This window comes from Antechinus flavipes, chromosome 2 (genome assembly GCF_016432865.1).
Source record: "Antechinus flavipes isolate AdamAnt ecotype Samford, QLD, Australia chromosome 2, AdamAnt_v2, whole genome shotgun sequence".
NCBI lineage: Eukaryota > Metazoa > Chordata > Mammalia > Dasyuromorphia > Dasyuridae > Antechinus > Antechinus flavipes.
The window spans coordinates 146184297-146191683 of NC_067399.1; the positions used below are offsets into that span (position 1 = coordinate 146184297).

General features: G+C 40.0%; 1 protein-coding gene across 1 annotated transcript in view; it reads right to left on the bottom strand.

Annotated features, from left to right (window-relative positions):
* FZD3 (frizzled class receptor 3) overlaps nt 1-6375 on the bottom strand; it is a 76686-nt gene extending 70311 nt beyond the window's left edge. The window contains exon 1 of the mRNA XM_051975745.1: nt 6114-6375. The gene's annotated coding sequence lies outside the window, so the exon portion shown is untranslated. The remainder of the gene's footprint in view (nt 1-6113) is intronic.
* Between the last annotated feature and the right edge of the window lie 1012 nt (nt 6376-7387).

The window sequence follows — 7387 nt, forward strand, 5'->3', positions numbered from 1 at the left end:
CACAATCCAGACCATTCTCCTCTCCAATTGTCAAGCTGAACTTTCTAAGGTGCAGGTTTGACTATTTACAATGCCCTTCTCTCTCCTTCAATAAACTTTAGAGGCTCCTTATTGCCTAGAGATTAAAATATAAAATCCTGCATTAAGCTTTTAAAATCCTTTATAACTGACCCCTTCTTACCTTTCCAGTCTTTTTACAGTTTACTCCCTTTCATGTACTCTACAATCCAAAAACCATTGGCCTCTTTGCTGTTCCTAGACCAAGACACTTCAATCTCCCTTCTTAACACATTTTCACTGGCTATCCCCCTGTGGGGGGAATTTTCTCTCCTCAACTTTTTTCCTTCCCTTCCCTACTTCAAGTATCAGCTAAAATCCAACCTTCTGCAAAAAGTCTTCCACAATTCCCCTAAATTCTAGTGATTTCCCTCTGAGATTATCTTCAATTTACCTTGTGTGTATTTTGTTTGTAGATAGGTGTTCACACATGTCACCCCTATTAGGGAGTAAGCTTCTTGAAAGCAAAGTCTTTTTGCCTTTCTTTTGCTAACTTAGCACAGTATTGGGCATGTAATTGACACTTAAAAATACTTATTGACTTGACTTGAAAAGCAGTAATTAAGAGGCTAAATTAAAGAAAAATAAAAATGGAGGTAAAACATTGGCAAGTATAGATTAAATATTGAATTATGGATAACATGATTGCGTATGTAGAATAAAATCTAAGCAAATCAATCAAACATTGAGATAATAAATGACTAGTGAAGTGGTAAGATACCAGATGATGTCATAAAATATCACCTACATTTTTATATCATTAAAGCAAAAATATGGAGAAACTAAAAAGAGAAAAATCCTATTTATAACATCAAGATGTAACAAATACTTAACCTTCAGAAACATAAGATTTACATAAAATTAGTTCTAGCCAACAGAGTGAAAGTCAATATCTTCTAAATTAATTTATAGTTTTGACATATGACCAACATTTCACTGAATTAGAAAAAACCAACAAAACTTAAACAGAAAGCAAACAGGCGATAATATTAAAGAAAACCATTTTAAAATGATGAAAGTGAATTTGTTCTGCCAGAATTCAAAAAAAAACTAGAAAGCAAAAATTATCAAAACTACTAGATATTAGTTTTTAAAAAGTAAACTAGAGCAATGGAACAGAATAGACAATCAGAATCGGAACTAAAATGATGTATAATAGGTCAGTGCTTAATAAACTCAAAATTATAAAACATTAGGGTATGCATGGCTATCACATCATCCATAAATGTAATATACCACACACATACAAGCTTCCCTATACCACCTACTATTCAACAATTTAAATTCTACAATTTCAGGATGAGCTGGAATCTCTGACAGCAATGGGACTATGTCTTGGTTAAGCATTTATATAGCATCCATTTGTAAATATAAGTCATTCCTAAATTGTGTTTTAAAAAAAAAGGGGTGGAGGGAAAAACCTGTTTATTAAATAAGGATTAATTAGATGCCTTCTATGGACAAAGCAATTTGCTAGATTCTGGGGATAAAATGACAGAATAAAAAATATTCCTATTCTTATGGCATTTAAGATTGTGTGTGTGTGTGTGTGTGTGTGTGTGTTCTGGTAAACAGAGTTGAAGAGTAGGAAAAGGTAGAAGAGAGTGGAATATAACAATAAGTGGAGGAAAATTCGAAGAGAGGCAGCACTGACAAGTTAACAACTGACAACTTTAAGAAAGGCAGCCCTCTTTGTAGTGGCCAGAAACTGGAAATTGAAGGGATGCCCATCAATTGGAGAATGGCTGAATAAATTGTGGTATATAAATGTTATGGAATATTATTGTACTGTAAGAAATGACTAGCAGGATGATTTCTGGAGAGACTTACATGAACTGATGCTGAGTGAAATAAGCAGGGCCAGGAGATCATTATATACTTCAACAACAATACTATATTGATGATCAATTCTGATGGACGTGGCCCTCTTCAACAATGAGATGAACCAAATCAGTTCCAATAGAGCAGTAATGAATTGAACCAGCTACACTCAGCGAAAGAACTCTGGGAATGACTACATAGAATTCCCAATCCCTCTAATTTTGTCTGCTGTATTTTTTATTTCCTTCACAGGTTAATTATACATTATTTCAAAATTCTTTTTGTACAGCAAAATAACTATATGGATATATATACACACACATATACATATATATCGTATTTAACATATACTTTAACTATTTAACATGTATTGGTCAACTGCCATCTGGGGGAGGAGGTGGGAGGAAGAAGGGGAAAAACTGGAACAAAAGGTTTTACAATTGTCAATGCTGAAAAATTACCCATGCATATCTTGTAAATAAAAAGCTATAATTAAAAAGAAAGAAAGAAAGAAAGAAAGGCAGGCTTCCTAGAATAGGTGGCACCTGATCCGTGCCTTTCCAGGAGAAAGAAAATACAATGTTGAACTCAAAAAACAAGTACTCCAGGTTGGCTAGAATAAAGTGCCTGTGAGGGGCACTAGACAGTTTAGACTAAACTGAAGGATTACATTTTATAATTGTACACAGGACACTATTCTCTTATTTTTTTTCAACACTTTCTTAAATTATCTCATCAGCACTGCTACCATTGTATCTCATCTCACTTTATTAAATACAATTATCATTTCTAATCAGACTTCTACATTTTTCTTCCAGCTAATTTTTCTTTTTGAAATCAAGGCCCATTGGCCAATGCCTGCTTGACTTCTCAACCAAAATACCCTGTAGATTTCTCAAGTTTAATACATAAACAAAATTCAATAACTTTTCCCAAAAACCCATCTTCCCTCCAAATATTCTTATTTCCTCTGAAAACATATTTCTAGTCACCAAAGTTTGTAACTTTGGAATCATCTTTGACTCTTCCTCATTTCCTTTATGCAATCAATTGACAAGTTTTATGATTTCTTACCTCTACAACATGTCCTATTTGTTCCCTTATTTCCAGTCACATAGTCTCTGCATTAATTTTGACCCTCACCAACTTCTCTCATTTTAACAGCCTAATTTCCTTCTACCTGTCTCCTCCTCTGATCCATTCTCCACAAATATGACAAATTAAACATCTGATCATGTCACTCAATCCTTCTCAAAAATCTTCCTATTACCTATAGGAAAAAATATAAGTTCCTGAGCTTGGTATGAAGAACCCTCCAAAATATGGCTCCTGCCTTCCTTCACAACATAATTCATATACTTTCTCTTCCCACATTCTTGTCTCTAGTCAAAATGACTTAATATCATACTACTCTTAACATTTCATCTCTTACCTTTGCACAAATGATCCCTTACATCTAAAATGAATTTCTTCCTCACTTGATCTTACAGACTTGTTTCTTTCAATGAATAGCTTAGGTATTTCCAGCTAAAGACTTTTACTGATCTCCCCATTTAGCATTCTCCTTAAAATTACTTAGTATATGCTTGTATTTTCCTCTTGAAGACTGAAATTATCCATTTGTCTTTGTTTTCCCATCATAGTGGCTTGAATGTGGTATATACAATAAAACTGTTTGACTGAAGTAAATAAATTTAAAACCTAGAGACAAGAAGATAGTTTGCTGATTTGTAAAGTAACACCTCCCCTAGTAATGTAAAACTCAATTTGATACCTCAATTTTAAAAAGCAAAAATAAATGCTATTATACTTAACATTATAAATTCCTCCTCTCTTTTCCTACAAAAATCATAACCTCTGACCAACTCATCCTCATAAGTTAACAAAGAAGAAAAAATCTGCTTAAAGTGAAGCAAGTTAAACTGATGGATCCATAACATCCAACTTCTTCTAATCTCAAATAACACTCGCCTTAATTATGCTCATATTCTATTCTACTTTACAATCATGATATAGTATTTATATGTTTGTGTATGTGCTGAATTCCCCCAGCTAGGTTCCTATGAAGGGTTAGGACAATGTCTTAATTAACTTTGGATTTAGCTGCAACTTGTACATAATAGATAAGTGAACCATGAGCAATGCTTGCAATGAAGGTTGCATTTCAAATAAAATATTATATATTCGATAGGATTTTGCACGTTAGTAGGATGTTTTATTTTAGCACAAATTCAAGAAAAAATTAGGAGATCCTTCACTTTTTTAATTGATGAAACTTTTTCTGCTCATCTCTGCCTCCTGGTTTCCTTTAAGTCTTAGTTAAAGACCCACCTTCTACAAAAAGCTTTTCCTTATTTCCCTTAATGGTAATGCCTTGCTTCTTCAATTCATCCTGTATATAATATAGTTTGTTTGCTTATTGTCTTCCCCATCAGATAGGCAAGTTTTGCCTTGTTTTGTCTTTCTTTATATCGTCAGACCTCAGCCCATTACCTTGCACATAGTAGAAGGTACTTAACAAATGCTAAGTGGGTGATGAGATATCAAATTGTTTATATGGACAGAAAAGGATGGATAGCAATTTGCATTTTAGGAGGGAGTACCCAGTAGATAAGATCATAAACCCATGTAGATCCTAAGAGAAAACTGAAGAATTGTTTGAACTGCAGATTTTAAGGGGCTCGAGGGAAGTTCAGGGTGGAATTAATTACAGCAGGTCCCTTCAAGTAGATGCAAGTCACTTTAAAAAACGTATCCCTTTACTGGAGACTGGGTAAAGAAGAGATCACCTACAAGTCCTTTCTTTCAAGTGATTTGGGGGCAGGATTATGTGATTTTTACTCTGACATCTCCAGATTTTCCTCAGAATCTACATATTTTTTCTTTTGGGGTTTGAGAATAGAGATTCTCTGGAGGGGAAAATTCATGTTTAAGGTCGAGAAGAATGATTAGAAAATGATAGGCAATTACTATTTAGTGGTAGAACTAATGATTTCCCCTCCCCCTCCTTACTTTTCCAGCCTATAGTTACCAATCCCCCAGTGAAGAAAGGGAAGAAGGTTGTAACAAAGCTAAAATCATGCCTATTTCCCAATCAGCCTAGCTTTGCACCCGAGATTCTACCAAAACTAGTCTGCATAAAATTAGATTTTACATGACTATCTTTACAGAGTACTCATTTTGAGCTCACTCATGTTGCTGTGCCTGATGCACCTGTCTCACTTTGAGTAACTGCAATTCCAAATTTACACTCTTCCCGATGCCGGACTCCCCCTTCAGAGAAGGTTGCTTTCGAACTTAAAAGGTCTCCTAAGTCTAAAGCTATAGTGTTTACTGATGCCCACAAAGGGAGTTCCCCCTGGGCTTAACGCTCTTCTCCATCCGAGCACAACACAAAAAAACTCAAAGAGGCCTAAAAAGAAAAGAAGTCTGGAGGGGGAGATCCGGAGTTTTCCGAGAGGAGCCAGTGTCTTAAACAGCCCACTAGGGATGCTTGGCCATTATTCCACTAGCCATTTATTAACCGCAACCTTTTATTCCGGCGCTACCTGCTAAGTTATTGGTCACAAACAACATTCCACCCCCCCAGGAAGGGGAGACCAGTTAATTCTAAGAGGAGGCACCCATGGCATGGGGGAAATTGCAGCCAGATGGGTCCAAATATTCCATCAGGCAAGCAAAGCTGGGCACGTTTCTGCAGCCACCAGAAATCTAATCCCTAGAGCCAGCTGGGGTCCTCAGGTCATTGTCCTCTTAGCCTCCTTCCTCCCCCTCCCCGCCCCCCCAGAGGGATCCGGGAGGGGAAAAGGGGGAGGGTCTGGAACAGCCTTTCTCTTCAGAAAGGATAAGGGCGGGGACACTCGCACAGGTTGCCCCCCCACCCCCACCCCCGGCCGAAGGAGGAGGAGGTGGAGGAGAGCGGAGCGAGCGCCCAGCGAGGGCACGGGTACCCCTGGAACCCGCTCAGCGCCCCCAGCCCGCATCTCCAGTTCCCCACGGGAGGGGAGCACCAACAGCCGCACGCCTCCCGATGAGCCTCGGAGCGCTTTTGTTTTGGCCGCGACGAGACCAGTGATCCCGGAGGAGCAGGAGGAGGGGGCTGGCGAGGACGGCGGCTGCGGCCCCTCAGCCCCCTCAACCCCGCGCCGGGCTCGCCTCGGCACCGTCTTGGTCCCCTTCCTTTCTCCCTCCTCTTTCCCAGCAAGCTGGGCTGGAGAGAGCTCTTCGATGCTCACCTCAGACCCTCGTAGTCCTCGTCGTCTTCGTCCTCGTCGTTGTTGTCTCCGGCAGCCCGAGCGGCGGAGGCGGCGGAGGCTGCTCCTCCTTCAGGTAAACGGATCAGCGGAGAGACCGCCCGCCCGCCCACCGGCCCGCCCGCGCGCGCTCCCGAGTGCCCCCCTCTTCGTTCTCCGGAGCGCGCTCCTCTCCCCGCACCAATCCCGACCCTGCGCGAGCTCCCGGACCTCGGAGCGCCGAGTGCGAGCGACAACGAGGGCGCGCACGCAGGCAGGGAGGGTGGGCACGCACACTCCGCCCGCGAGCTAAGGAGCTGGGCTGACTCGTTTGGAGCTTGCTGATGTTACCCGGGCTTGTGTCCCCTTTGCCTAGCTTCTGGCCCCTGGGCTTGTATTTTCATAGCCTTGCAAAAATTATCCTTCCTGCTGCTCTTTTCTGAGATCCTGCACTTTCTCATCACTCCTTTCTCCCTCATCCAAAACGTAGCGCCCCCACTGCCCTTTTAAAAAATTAAGCTTTTAGGTTCCCAAGTTTAGGACTGAAAGGAAGCCTGTGGCCAATCTAGTCCATTCCTGTCTTTTTACAAAAGACAAAAACTGAGGCCCAGGGAGGTTAAATGTCAAGCGACACAAGTGTTAAAGATCCGAAGGGAACCTTTGTTCCCTTTTACCACTTATACTTTGGGCCTGCCGGTGCTGCCCTTATACAATAGCCCTAAACACTGGTAAGTTCCCACTATATGCCTAGCACTGTGCTAAGCGTTAGGGATATAGAGACAAAAGATAGGCCCTGTCTTCGAAGAACTAACAATCTATCTGGAAAAGATTTTAGGGATTATCTAATTCAAACCTCCCCTCTCGTTTTTTAGATTAGGAGACACAATATACTTAAGTGACAAAGCTCGGATTTATGCTGGGATACTCACCCATCTAATCTAAAGAGAAGAGAAAAAGAACTTACTTCTTATTTGAACACTAGATGTGGAATTAGAAGAGTTGGGTTTAAATATCAACTTTGGTTTAAAGTCATATGGTGGATAGAATGAGGGGAAAACAGGATTCAATAAAAGGTTAGGAGATGTGACATATTCAAGGAAACAGGTATCTGTTTGTTGAATGAATTGAGTTCCACCAGACACAGTGAAATACTTGTTGTTATTACACCACCAGCATAATACCCTTTTATAAAAGGAAATTTGTGGTTTTAAAAGCCTGGGCGGGGAGCATCAGAGTGAGCTTTGTACAAGTTGGAAGCTGTTAATAGACTAACAGAA